Here is a 13,954-nt window from a genome sequence, read left to right on the forward strand (position 1 = left end):
GACAACATTAAGAACCCACCTATATTACTGCTACTTACTACAGAATAGGACTAGTGACTAAGAAAAGAAGATCATAACATAATTTAAAGATTAAATGTAGATCCACGCTTATAGGTATTATCTACGTTAGATGGTTAGCTATTATCTAATAACTAGATATAGAAAAGGTTAGTTAACTAGGATTAAGGATAAGCGTTAGTAAGGCGATATCGTGAGATTAACAAGGTAAAGAGTGAAATCCATATGCTCGTCCAAAGGCTTTTTGATGGTAAATAACTTATCAGATTTTGTATGCAATGCATTGGAATAGTTCAATAGTGCATGATAAATCTACTGAGATGAAAAGTCAGGGAGAACAGAAGCCTAGTGTTCATATTAGATTATTTACAACCAGGAGAAACAAAGTCTTATTTTAACAAATACCTCTTTTAATTTTTCTGTACTGCCTGGTGATTTCAATAAGTTTGAGCGAGATTTCTGATGCATTCTCTATGGGGTCAACCCCAACCTAGTTGCATTACTATATTTTGACATCGGCCACTTGATCCTTCTAAGGATGGGTAGATTAGGCGCTATAAATTTTTATGATGCTTATCTTTGAAGAGTTTGTGACACATTTGGCAGTGGATTTATCATTCTAGTCAAGAACACTTTACCTCTTTATTTTTTCATTATTTCAAAAGCTACTATGTATAACAACCTAGTACTACATGGTAAACCACAGGAATGTAATAATGGCATTACATTAGCGATGAACAATTGGGGCCGACGTAACTACACTACTCGAACAGATAGGTAACCCAACATTGCAACTAATGAACCTTCGCATTCAAAGAAGTCTCTATCACTCATTTTAATTTGGACTATTATTTCAGGAACAATATAAAGACGCTCACAGTCTCAAAAAAGTTCCAATCAGTGTACAAAGAATGCCATAGGCTTTCCCTTATGATTTTTACCTAAATTTTCAAATAGTCAAAATAAGATCATCATAAGACTTTTCTTGGCTTATATTTAAAGTTACTAAGCCTCCTTGGCACCACTCTAATTTTGGGGTCTTACTTATTAACCATTTTTGCACTTTATTTTCTCCCTTATTTTCTCTTGTTATTGTAAAGCACATTAGGGTTAGGTGTGGTTTTCTTATTCTTTCCTTTTCAACTTATATATTTTTATTTATATTTGCTTTTATTATGCTACCATACCCAATCCTAGTTTTTTTTCTTTTATTTAACTCTCCTTCATGCCTACTATATATTACGCACCCCTATGATAGCCATCCTTAACATAATTGTCTAAGTTGAGGTGCATAATATCCAAGAAGGACCAGGCCCAAAATAGGTTCATTGTACACAAATGGGAAAGTGAAAGGTGAAAAACAAAGAAATAGGCTATAAGGCTCAAACAAGGGATTAAGGGATACTAATTTCCACATGGAAGGTCATTTAGTCTACAAGTGGACTAAACTCAAAAACGGGCAATAATCATTTCCTAACCGACTATTTTACAACCTAAGAAAGACTAACTGGGAATGTTCTGAATTTAACACACAAAGGGATTAAGTAGTATGTCAGACACACATGGAATAGAGTCATATCACAAGCTAATACCTATTCTGTTCTTGCATTAGTTTTCTCTAATTATTATATCCCTAATTTTAATTCCATAACAAGATTCACAACCATCACATATACATCACATTGTTCAAAAATAGACAATTGGAGAGGTTATATAAAAAATATGTTAACTACCCTAGATACTCATTTTTCTCCTATTTAAAAACAAAACATCACAATACAAACCACAATACGCCTAAATAGCTCTACATGGAATAAGATTTTAGGGAAAAGAGACATGACAACAAAAATCCCAAGAGAACATAAAGAACCACAGGTAGCACTACCAAACCCTTAACTTAGAACCATGTATTATCCACAATGAATCAACGGCTACAAAACAAGAGAGGTGGAAATATACCTATGGAACCATAGGTGCAGAGATCTGATGTCTATCATACAAATACAAATACAAATAACAAAATACCATGGGTTGCCTCCCAAACAGCACCTCTTAATGTCACAACATGACGGTGCTTTTTTGATTACTCAAATTTTACAAAAAAGCCCACGGGTACATTGATTACTCAAACTTCATCAAGGTAGGTCAAGAGATGGCCTCCCATTTTCTCATTCCACTTTGAACATATGAATTTCACCCCTAATTTTTTTTCTAAGTTTTCATTATGCTCCAGGAGTGTTGGTATGAAAATAAAGCACCCAAGAAATAGATATGGCATGTTGAACTACTTCTTGTCCTTTATGTGAGGAATGTAATTCTTTGATTTTGGCTCAAAAAATTCAAGAATGTAGATAATATTTCCTCCTCCTTGCACTATTTTTTAGGCTTGGATGGATTGATCAAGATCTAAATATCCAAACACATTGTGGAAAAAGGCTTTGAATAAGGTCCAACACGCCTCAACTCAGAATTTACAGTCTTTTTTACACGCCCTCGTAATTCTAGTATGATCTTCTTAAGAGTGACACTATCTATAAGAGCATGAGCAATTTTAGAATCCTACATTTTCATCTCCTCAAGTTTGCTTTTCAGAATTTTTTTAGTCTCACAATACCCATAACTAGGTTTCTTGGTGATACATGCAACAACTTTTGCATCCAATTCTCCTTGTATGTGGTATATATCAAAGCCAAACCTATCAATGTTTTGGAAAAGCTCTTGTCTTGCTTTTCCTAATAGCGCCAATGTGTCAAGCAATCTCTGATTATGTTCTAACAAAATATTTATCACACTACTGTTGTAATGGACAATATCAAAATAAAAAGGATCAATAAATAAGAAGTCATCATTAATCAATACTTTCTTTTGCCAGGTTGTCATCTCAAGAAGAGTAGGCAATAAAACAAACAAAACAAAAGAAAATAATAACTGATAACTCCAATAACTTCAATCAAAGCTCCAAAACCATATTCCTATGCAACGATGTCAAAATTTGATGTCGCCCAAAACTAACCTCAAAAGATGTATGTTGCGGTGGATGTTAAAATATAGTAACCAAAACTAGGTTATGGTCGAACCCACAGGGAAAACATGGAACAGTATCTCAAACATGACAAAATCCATGAGCCATGCAAAAAATTAATTGGGGGAAATTTGAAGTCAAAAGTAATAAATAACCAATCTTGAATACTTAAGTTTGTAATCAATAAAAGATGAACACTAAGACTGTATTTCCCCCGGATTCACAACTAAGAAAGATTGTGTACTAAATTTACCTAACCCTCATGCTCTACTTGTAAAGATGACAAGCTATGTACTATCAATGGTACTGTGAACACATTGATGGATTTCACCCATTAACTTGTGAGACACGGTGTTGCCTTGCTGTCTTTTGTCTATAACCTTAGTACAACTCTCACCTTTTGAGTCTCAATTTGATTAGGTGAGGGTTGGTAGTAACTTAATTAGTTGGATACCTTCTGATGACGTTCTCGAATACAGGTGATCCCCCTAGCTTATACAGCAGCTTGAGTTCTATAACTATGAAGAAGATTGCAATAAACGTAAATACAGTAGAATATATAAATCTTCTACTTCTTTTACGTAGGTAATCTGCCAGGGTTCCCACAACTCTAGTTGAGGAAATTAGCCGCTCATGTTCATGCAACAATTCATGATAATCAATAAAGAACACTTGTAATTAATTGCACAATAATGTAAGATAGAAAATCCAAAGTATCCAATTTAATGCGAACCCAAAATCTCAAGAACAAAATATCAATGATCAAAGTATGCTAAAAGTATCAAAAGTAATGTAAGAGTTAACCTAATAAAAGAATGACTCTAAGGTATTTATATCATCTCAAAATAATAAAGAAATCCTTACAAAAATCAAATAAGAAAAATAAGTTGGCAATTATTACGACTCATAAGGTCTCTTTACGAGTTGTGAGCTATCAGCCGTAGGCTCTCCTAGTTAATTCTCATCTTCTAGGCTCCAATCTTCTATTTTCATTACAATTCATCACAACAAGATGCTTATGACCTATGGACTTCACTCGTTAACACTTGTGCCTTAAACTTAAGGTCTTTTAACATTATTTTCTTTATGATTGCCCCCTATGAGTCGTAGTCAGATCTTACGATTCATAGTCTTCTATGAATTCACCTCTAGACTTTTGGCTTTGGTTTTGCTTACTTCACAATTCTTCTCATTGACTCATAGCTACTTCTTACGAGTCATAGTAACTAGTCGTGGTCACTCTTCACTTGGTTTCTCAACTTTCATCTTATTTATGGTATCCTGCTGTGTATAGCTGAGTCATATAGTGTCTTGATGACTTGTAGCCTGACCATGTCATTAGCTTTTTCAGACTTTTCTTCCATCTTTTCCAACACAAATGTTAACCTATTTCACCTGCAACACACACAAAATAACACCATATCTAACAAGACAACCTAAGTCCAAGCATAAATTCCTTGTTTTAAGCATCAAATGTACCATATTTCAATGACATATCAATATACATATTGCCTCTCTGACTAATGGACTACAATAGGGGTTTTGTAAAAGTGTGTTATTTCCATCAAATATTTATGTTTCCTTAGTGGTACCAATGTCTCATCAATGTTTGTGTGATATTTGGAAGTAATTCTCAAAAACAAACCTGTATGAAGATCTCAAATCCATGAACTCTATGTATACGTAAGCTTAGACTCTACTCAATATGTCAACCAACCATGATTTAGTATAAGCATTGCACCATTGGAATGAATATGTAAGTAAGACATCATTAATATAACTCTAACCCTAACTTCTGTATTTTTATAATGAAGAAAGCAACTAATGTATATACATGGCCAATATTATAAGTTAAAGCCCCCCACAGACAACACATAGTAAATATCATCTCAAGTTACCACCACCAACAATATAAGTCCTAAAATGGGTACACAATAATAATAATATCATTGAAATACAATTTACATATTATTACCCATACCTATAACATGTTTTTATACATAAATTAACTACTCAGCTTAGTGTGAAGAAAATTAAACCATAACCTACCTCGTGATGCCAAAATGCAATGCTAAATCCATCAATATGGAGCTCTCCACTTTCAACTGGCCTTGTAATAAACTAAAATATATAAATATATAAACATTGCATTAAAAGAAAGCCAATAATATCCATATTGAATACTTTCAAGTTAGGGTCAAAATGGACCCCCAAATAGTTTTTCATATAGAAATTGTAAAATAGGAATTTTTGTTTAGAAAAACATTACCCATGATTACAGGAATCCATAAGAGAAAACCCAAGTGAAAATGGGTTTAAAATGAGGTTTTGATCTAAGAATTTCTTTTCTAGGCCTTCTGGGCCAAAAATCCCATGTTCCAATTGAAATACAGAACTTAAAGAGAAGAAAAGAAGGGAAAATGGGTGGCTAAGGCCCAATAACTTTGGATCCACAAAATCCAAATATATTGGGAAAGTAGATACATCATTCACTTGATAAAATATGGGCCAAAAAGGGTCATGAAAGTCGGCCAAAGAGCAGCTCCTTTATATAAATTGAAATCAGCAATTTTTGCTTATTTTTAACTTAGACAAAAATTTCAGCCTCTAGGTTTTTCTCTCTTGTTCTCTCATGGCTATGAAGTAACCCTATATACCCACAATGTTTCTTGGAATTGAGATTCCTCCCAAGATAAAGGTAAGTGAGCAATTAATGAGCTTGTACTAAGGAAACTATGTGTTCTTCAAGATTAATTTCTGGATAGCCCTCTCTATAAGTTGGACAGTTCATTGTTCTTAGTTAGTAAGAGATTTCATTCTTTCTCTTTTGGTGTATGTGTGAAGGGATTAAGCTTATTGAAGAGATACAAATTAAGAGGCTAAACTAACAAGGAAATTAAGGTATGTTTATTGTCCACTTTTGTCTTTTTTCTATATAAATGTGTTGGTATAGGATTGCCCATATTTGGTTGTTATTCAAGGATGATTGGGGTGTTGTTTGCGGACTGTTTTTGTGTGTTTGTATTATGGGCTGCCAGATTGATGTTGGAGAAAGGTGTGGTTAGTTTGTAATGAAATATAGAAGAAAGGTGCGGTGGTACACCACCGAACTAATTGTTACATTTATTACTACCCAATTTATTTTGTGCATTGGTTGGAGGGTGTAACAAAGATGATGTGGTTTTGGTGATATTATAAAGACTTGTGTGGTATGTGGGTGTAATTGGAGGAGGAAAGGGTAAAAATAACGCTCTTGGTTGATGGATTATGTGTGTACTATCTGATTACTGTGTAGGTTAAGTAACCTAAAAATGTTGGTTGGTTGCTAACACTAGTTTACGATATATTTTATTGTAGAAAAGTAATCTAAAAGACAAGAAGTCAAGTAGGGTTAGTTTTGGAGTTATATAACTAGTTATGTAAGGCATACTTTATTTGGTACTCTTTGGCATAAAATCAAACATTGGTTCCATCAAGTAAGTTTCCAAGGTTGTCCTGTAACAAGTGACACCTAATAGCAACGTATTGTATCCTATGAAGCCAACGACCTTGTTCCCACTCTCTAACCTATCAAAACACCTCAATACATGTTTATTATCAAACCTGCACATCTATCTTCATTTAAAAATTTTAGGAGTTCTCCATTTAAACAATTAAGACCCATGTGTTATTTTAAGCTCCTAAACACTTCATTTGTGTGCCAATAGCTCCCTACCTTATTTTTGTTACATTAAGTGCCTATTTACATATCTCTTAGTGGCAGGTTATTATTTCAAGGCACCAAGATGGATTGAATTATTAAAAGACCATGACGTTGATTCTTGTATCATCCGGGGAAAACAAATGTGGTAGAAGATGCATTAAGTATGAAGACTATGGTACAATCTATAGAAAGACAAGGGATGACTAAAGATTTATACCAACTAGCCAATTTAGGAGTTCGTCTTCTTGAAACTCTAGATGAAGGCCTTATTGTTTATAATGCTGCAGAATCTTCCCTAGTTGCTGAAGAAAAAGAGAAGCAATATGAAGATCCCATTCTATTAAAGCTTAAGGAAAATGTGCAATGTGGTATGACGAAAGCATTTGAGCTTACGCAAGAAGGAGTACTTCAGTGCCAAAATAGATTGTGTGTACCGAATGTAGATGGACTAAGAAAGAGGATTACGATAGAAGTACATCATTCAAGGTATTCTATCCATCCAGGGTCAACAAAAATGTCCAATGATTTTAAATGAATGTATTGGTGGGGTGACATGAAGAAGAATATTGAAAAATTTGTAGCCGAATGTCCAAATTGTCAAAGAGTTAAGTAGAGCACCAAAAGCACTGGGGTTATATGCAATGTATAGATCTTTCAATCTGGAAGTGGGACATGATCAACATGGATTTCATCATTGATTTTCCTCGTACATCTCAAAGGTTTGATTCCATATAGATGATCGTTGATAGCTTACCAAATCAACGCACTTTCTTCCGGTTATGACCACTTACATAGTTGAAGAATATGCTAAATTATATATTAAGGAGATAGTTCAACTACATGGAGTTCCAATATCTATTATATTGGATCAAGGATCTTAATTTACTACAAATTTTTTGAAGTCTTTTCAGAGAAATTTAGGGACACAAGTAAATCTAAGTACAGCTTTTCACCCTTAAACAGATGGACAAGTAGAAGTACCATTCAAACACTTGAAGATATGCTACGATCTTGTGTATTGGACTTTAAAGGTAGTTGAGATGATCATATACCTCTTAGGGGGTTTTCCTACAACAATAGCTATCATTCAAGTATCAAAATGGCACCATATGAGGCTTTGTATGGAAGAAAGTGTAGATCACCAATTGGATGGTTTGAAGCAGGTGAAACTACCTAGTTCGGGCCAGATATGGTTCATCATGCTATGGAAAAGGTTAAAGGGATCCAACAGCGAGTAGAAATAGCCCAAAGTGGTCATAAGTCATATGCAGATATTAGGAGAAGAGGGCTAGAGTTTTTTATAGGTTATTGGGTATTCTTGAAAGTGTCACCAGTGAAGGGGTTTATGAGATTTGGTAAGAAATGAAAACTAAGTCCACATTATATAGGCCCATATAAGATTACTCAGAGGTTTAGCCAAGCAGCTTATTAATTAGAGCTACCCCAAGAGCTCTCAATAGTTCATCCGGTATTTGATGTCTCAATGCTTAAAAAGTGCATTGCAGATCCATCTCATATTACCCCTACTGAAGATGTACAAATTACAGAAGATCTCACCAATGAGGAATACCTATTGCTATTCTAGATTGACAAGTTAATAAGTTGAGGAATAAGGAAATAGCTTCTGTAAAAGTGCTTTGGAGGAATCAGCAAGTAGAAGATATCACATGGGAAGCTGAAGAAGCGATGAAATCCAAGTACCCCCATTTGTTCAAATACGAATAAAAAGTCCAAGATGCTGAATTGGAGCAATAACAAGTGTAAAATATATTGGTACTATGTGGTAATAGGGATATTAAACTTAGGATTGAACTCATTCTGGTTGGACAGTTATGCTAACATTCGAGGACAAATGTTTCTAAGGGGGGAAGGATGTAACATCCTGTATTTTGCTTGTACTTATTATAATTATATGTAACCTAGTATAGTTTTACAGGATAGGTAATGGGTGAGGTTTATTATGCAAGTATTAATGGCATAGATAGAATAATATATGCTACCAGTGCAGTTTTTATGTGATGTGACCAAGTTAGTGTCGATACAACTATTTAAACTTGGGATCATAAGCTAGTATTTGAATTTGAAGTTTAAAGTGACCAAGTGTGTATAAGTATAAGGTTAGATTAAATGGATTAGGATCCAAAAATGGAATAGAATATTGAGGTGCTTGCTTGACTTAATGAACCTAGTAGGTGAGTCACCTACTTGAACTATTTGGACCAAATTAATGGACATATGGATATGGACCAGATTTGGGCCTATACTAATTTAATGTACTCATTTGGTCTCAAATTTAATAGAAGAGAACTAAAATGGGTAATAAGGCCCAATACTCAAATCTGCCAAGGCCCAAGTTAAAGAGAAGAAAAGAAGGAAAAATGGGTGGCTATGGCCCAATAAATTTGGATCCACAAAAGCCCAATATATTGTTCAAGTAGATACATCATTTACTTGATATAATATGGGCCAAAAAGGGTCAAGAAATTCGCCCAAAGAGCAGCTCCTTTATATAGATTGAAATCAGCAATTTTTGCTCATTTTTAACTTAGACAAAAATTTCCGCTTCTAGGTTTTTCTCTCTTGTTCTCTCTTGCTATGAAGTAACCCTATATTCCCACAAGGGTTCTTGGAATTGACCTTCCTCCCAAGATAAAGTTAAGTGAGTAATTCATGAGCTTGTACTAAGGAAACTATGTGTTCTTCAAGATTAATTTCTGGACAGCCCTCTCTATAAGTTGGACAGTCTATAATCTTAGTTATTAAGGGATTTCTTTCTATCTCTTTCAGTGTATGTGTGAAGGTATTAATCTATTGAAGAGATACAAATTATGAGGCTAAACTAAAAAGGAAATCAAGGTATGTTTGCTATCCACTTTTGTCCTTTTTCTATATACATGTGTTGGCAGAGGATTGCACATATTCGATTGTTATTAAAGGATGATTGGGGTGTTGTTATGGACTGTTTTTGTTTTTCTGTGTTATGGGCTGCCAGGTTGATGTTGGAGAAAGGTGGTTAGTTTGTAATGAAATATAGAAGAAAGGTGTGGTGGTACACCACCCAACAAATTGTTGCATTTGTTACTGCCCAATTTATTTTGTGTGTTGGTTGGAGGGTGTAATGAAGCTAATGTGGTTTTGGTGATCTTATGAGGACATGTGTGGTATGTGGGTGTTATTGGAGGAGGAAAGGGTTAAAATAACGCCTTGGATTGATGGATTACGTGTGTACTGCCCGGTTACTATTTTGGTGAAGTTAAGTAGCCTAAACATGTTGGTTGGTTGCTAATACTAGTTTACCATATATTTTACTGTAGATAAGTAATCTAAAATGTGGGAAGTCAAGTCGGCTTAGTTTCGGAGTTATATAACCAGGTATGTAAGGCCTACTCTATTTGGTACTCTTTGGCACGAAATCGAACATTGGTTCCATCAAGTAAGTTTCCAAGGTTGTCCTGTAACAAGTGACACCAAATAGCAACGTATTGTATCCTATGAAGCCAACGACCTTGTTCCCACTCTCTAATATATCAAAACACCTCAATACATGTTTATTATCAAACCTGCCCATCTATCTTCATTTGAAAATTTCAGGAGTTCTTCATTTACACAATTAAGACCCACGTGTTATTTTAAGCTCCTAAGCACTTCATTTGTGTGCCAACAGCTCCCTACCTCATTTTTGTTGCATTAAGTGCCTATTTACATGTATCTTAGTGGAAGGTTATTATTTCAAGGCACCATAATGTGATGACCACCAAAGTAACAATCTCAAAGGCTAAATAAACTAAGTAACGCAAATCTATGAAATGAGTGGTAGCTCAAGGGCATAAGCCTAGCATGTGCCAATCTCGGTACCTTTATATGTGGGTGGCATCTTAGGGGCATAAGCCTAACATGGGCCGATCCTAATCTTTATATGTAGGTGGCAGCACAGGGGCGTAATCCTAGCATGGGTCGTCCTAATTTATCTACTTACCACTGATCAGCTGGTCATTTGCATGATATATGGCTTACAAAGATTATGAAGTAAGAAGGTAAAAATAAAGAAAGAAATGTAACGTATGTATTCTCACAAGTTTATATAAAGGTGGTCTACTAGTACTACCTATATCTGATTTCTATTAAGTTTTAGTATCATGTGTTGTTACCTTCAGCCTTGCAAACTCAATACATATTTTTGTACTGATGTCCCTCACGGGGGACCTATATTTCATGCTGCAGGCACATGTACTTCTGTTCATACACCTCATTACTAGGAGCACATCTATTCGGTGACTATTGGTGAGCTCCAGGTTGATTTGGGGCTTTTCAAGTCTGTTCCATATATTTTGGTGTTGTACAGAAGTTTAAGAGTAGGGCAGGGGTTTGTCCTGAACCTAACTAAGTATATGTTTCTTTTAGAGGCTTTGTAGACTAATGTAAAGTTATGGAAGTGTTTGTCTTTAGATATGGTGGCCCCAACGGCCTAGTGTTGTATATATAAGTTTGTGCTTGTCTATATAATTATTCTCATCGATACATAATATCATGTTGGTTAGAACTTTTGGTTGTCATAGTTACATGCATGAGAATTATAAGGTTATGAATTGGTTCTCTCAGACCTTTATGGCTATGGGTGCCTGTCCGCCCCAATAGGAGTTGAGGAGTGACAATACCAAGCACGAGAATGGGAGAAAACACCCAAAAGTTACTCAACTCAAATCTCAAATCTTAAGAATATAAAAAAATCAGGAATATGGGTTTTATACCCACCCACCTATGACCGCTAAAGAAGTCTAATGACCGCTTAAGCGGTCATCACTTAAGCGATGGCTTGACCAATTAAGATTCAGACCCGAAGGTGTGAGACCGCTAACAAAACATGTTACTGCTAAAACGGAGACTGTTAAAGTAGTTAAGTGTTCGCTTTAGGTGGTTGACTAGTTAGTTGGGGTCATCAAAAATAGCATAAGGCCACTAAAGCAGTTACACCTTTAATGGTTCTTTGGCAGCTAAAATGGAAGCACTAGAGATTCGTTGTATCAACAACTTTTCTAAGTTGCAAAGTTATCAGTCAACCCCTATGGATTTTCTTGAAATCTCATGAAGGAAAAGAAAATATGCTACTAGATTTAATTTAATATTACAGACTCAATGCTGACATCATATTTTCAAAAAGATATAATTTTCACAAAACTAACCCCAAGATTCAATTTCACTAATTTTTGAGTCAAGGGTGAAAATGAAATCCAAAAGCCATAAAACAAAACCAATAACTCTAAAAACTCAAAATTGACATTTTGGATATATTGTAGCAGTTTGTTTGCCATCCGATACATAGAACATCCAATGTTAAGAAAATTAATCTATCTGGCCTTCCAATCTCTAAAAACTGCAAACTCGCACAAATCATTCTAGATCTCATGAAAACTGTGCAAACCATCCCTTCGCCACATAAACAACACATAGTAATAATAGGGAGGGGTAAATTGGTAAAAACATATCAAGGTGGAAGGTTCAAAAATCAAGTTATTACAACATCCTCAACTAAGAATCGAAATCATCTTTGAGCTAAAGGAAAAAAATACATGGATCAACGAAAAGAGAGAGGTAGATACTATGCATGTCAAACTTAACCTCCCAAGTTGCGTCATCTATGGAACATTATCTCCACTAAACCTTGACCATATAAATTTTTCTATAGTGCAATCATCTAACAACCCATGCTAAAATGGAGACTAGGTTTTTAAAAAAAGACAGTGTCTCATCTAAACTCATCATGTCCTAATGAATGATATGATAATAATCCAGGACATAACAATGTAACATGGATAGATAAAAAAATTAATAAATGGCTGAAAAGACTGGGGGCGATGCTAACTCATAAGCTATATTCCAAATAGTCAAAAGGATCTCAAATGGCTCAACATACAGTGGTTAAGCTTGCCCTTCTTCCTAAATCTCATTACGTCTTTCATGGGAGACACACTAAGAAAAACTCAATTACTAACGCTAAACTTCAAGGAACAAAGTCTATGATCCACATTACAGTTCTTCCTACTCAAAGTTGCTAGAAGTCTATCCTAAATTGCCCGAACTCTATAAAAAGGCTCACAATAGAAGTCCATACCTTGAGGTCTAATATCTAATGTCTCAATCCAACCAAACAAAGAGTGAGAATGCCTACAATATAACGCCTAAAAAGGTGTCATCTCAATACTCAAATTGTACCGATTATTATATGCAAAATATGCCAAGGCTAAGTGATAATCCCACTAGCCTCAAAAGTCTATAACTTAAGCACAGAGCATATCCTCTAAAACCTGGATAGTCCACTCTGACAAACCATTGTTCTGGCGATAAAAAGATGTTCTAAGATCAACCCGAGTACCCAACTTCTCTCGAAAGGTCTTTCAGATGTGAAAAGTGAAAACTAAAACTCTATCAAAGATAATAAAAACTGTTACACCATGGAGATAGATTATCTCGTGAACATAGATACAAGACAACCTCTAAACACTGAAGAAAACCTGAATACGGATGAAATAGCATATTTGGTCAATCAATCCAAGATGACCTAGATGCTTTTAGAATAACTAGAAGTACGAGGCAACCCAGTTATGAAGTCTATAGTGATCCATTATCGCTTCTATTCGAAATTGGAAAACCTCTAAAGAATTAACCAATCCTCAAATACATGGCCTTAACCTTATGATAACATAGGCTACGAGCTACAAAATCTGATATATCCTTCCTCATACCACCCTATAATACATATTGGTCACTTTCTGATAAATGGATTCCTTAGAACAATGCACCTCCTAAAATAGTGAGATAATAATCCTTAAAAAACTTAAGCCAATGATATTATATTATATAAAGATCTCGTTGGGTAAGGAAGTACTGAAGACTACTATGATTCGAGAAGATCCAATACTAGACTTAATTGAAATACTGTCTTTACCACTTTAATGCAAACACATGCACAACTTAAAATAGTAGGTAGGGTAATTTTTCTCATGAGGCTTCAACTGTCGAGAATCATGCATTAACACCTTACCCTCCTAAATCAACAAAGTACATAACTCAATGCCAGAAGTATCATAGAAGATGATAAATCCCATGCCCTCCTTAGCCAAAGTAAAGATAGGATTTAATGTCAATAAATCATTGAGATTTTTAAATCTCTCCTTACAAGCATCAAACAACTAAAACAAAATCTTCTTCTAAGT

General features: G+C 34.9%; 1 long non-coding RNA gene across 1 annotated transcript; it reads left to right on the forward strand.

Moving 5' to 3' along the window:
* The first annotated feature begins 5,634 nt into the window (after nucleotides 1-5,634).
* LOC107847272 lies at nucleotides 5,635-11,252 on the forward strand. Its single transcript, XR_001667388.2, has 5 exons — nucleotides 5,635-5,738; nucleotides 5,885-5,941; nucleotides 9,531-9,599; nucleotides 10,666-10,777; nucleotides 10,965-11,252. It is a non-coding gene; the product is annotated as an uncharacterized LOC107847272 (long non-coding RNA).
* The last annotated feature ends 2,702 nt before the right edge of the window (nucleotides 11,253-13,954 follow it).

This window comes from Capsicum annuum, unplaced genomic scaffold (genome assembly GCF_002878395.1).
Source record: "Capsicum annuum cultivar UCD-10X-F1 unplaced genomic scaffold, UCD10Xv1.1 ctg82991, whole genome shotgun sequence".
Taxonomy (NCBI): Eukaryota; Viridiplantae; Streptophyta; class Magnoliopsida; order Solanales; family Solanaceae; genus Capsicum; species Capsicum annuum.